This window comes from Carlito syrichta, unplaced genomic scaffold (assembly GCF_000164805.1).
Source record: "Carlito syrichta isolate Samal-C Ts95f unplaced genomic scaffold, Tarsius_syrichta-2.0.1 Scaffold307291, whole genome shotgun sequence".
NCBI classification, from domain to species: domain Eukaryota; kingdom Metazoa; phylum Chordata; class Mammalia; order Primates; family Tarsiidae; genus Carlito; species Carlito syrichta.
This window is the reverse complement of record NW_007251387.1, coordinates 1-1,302: the sequence shown is the minus strand read 5'-3', so window position 1 is coordinate 1,302 and position 1,302 is coordinate 1.

Below are 1,302 nucleotides of genomic sequence, written 5' to 3'. Positions count from 1 at the left end.
GGGCTGGCTCTGCGGGGCGGGGGGGTCCCGGTGCGGGAAACCCCCCGTTGCAAAGCTCTCCCCTGGGGCTACCAGGGACCCGGCTCCCGGCGCGCTGCGGGCTCCCCCAGCTCGGCGGAGCGGCGGGAAAGCGACCCCAACTAACACACGCGGCCCCGAGCTGGGCGACTCCCAGCCGGGCCGAGCCGGGACAGGGGGGAGGGGTCGCTCCCCCGGGGTCCGGTCACCTCTCGGGGGTCGCCCCACCACCGGCGCCCCCCACGCCCCTACCCCTCTCTGTCCATGGGGCCCCGAAGGAAACTTTCCCTGGAAGAGTTGGAAGGACACTTTCAAACTTTGTCCCTTCCCCCTCCTCTGTCGTCTCACCCTCAGCGCGCCCCCCGATCTCTGCGTTTGGGGTCCCCCCCGGAGGCCAAACCCCCAGTGCTACTCGGGCCCCTGCGAGATGAGGAGGGGCCTCCCGGGTGGCCTTCCTTTCCCCAAAGACCCCCACATCCCCCTTGTATTCTAACAGGGAATTCATTGATATGCCTCTCTCAGCCTAGGGGTTTGGGGGTGTCAGAGGCAGAGCTCGCTGTTCCCCCACCCCGAGGCCCAGCCTGGGGACTCAGTCCCCCTCCAAGGTCCCTTGAAGAGAGAGAGTGTGTGTGTGTATGTGTGTGGTGGTGGGGGGCGGTCCACGATGGGGAGCTGCCCCAGAGGCTCCAACCAGGGACGGTCCTGGGGGCCCCTAAGTTGAGGAGAGGCCCTGGGTGTTTTAGAGGCTTGGGAAAACGGGGCACTGGGGAAGAGGTCGAGGAGGGGGTCTCGTTCCTTGGGTTGTGACTAATCCTCATAAAGTGTGCAGTTGTTCAGGGAGCCGTGTCTGGGGCCACCGCCATTTTGCTGGGAAGATGAGAGGTCTTTGTTAAAATGTGTACATCTTTTTCCGTGCTGCCCTGGTCGGTATAGACGAGACGGATACGGGCGCCACTGTCTGTGGAGTCCTGAGGCTCTGAGGGACTTTAGGGGCTTAGGAGTCAGCAGAAGGGATCCCCTAAGACCTAAGGACCCCCTGTCAGCGGCCGACTTACTACTCACATGCGGTGCGCTTAGCAGCGGCCCTGGGCTGGGATTCTGGGATGCTTGCTTCCTGGGTCCCCTCCCTCAACAAACCTGCTTTTATTCCCTAAGAGCCCCATCACTCTTAAACAATTACCCTGGGAATGGGGGTTGTTTGTTTGTTGCTGGTCAAAATGATGAACGTATCTCCGGTGTGATGCGGGAGCTGTTTGCAGACATAGTGGCCTGCTGGGGGCGGGG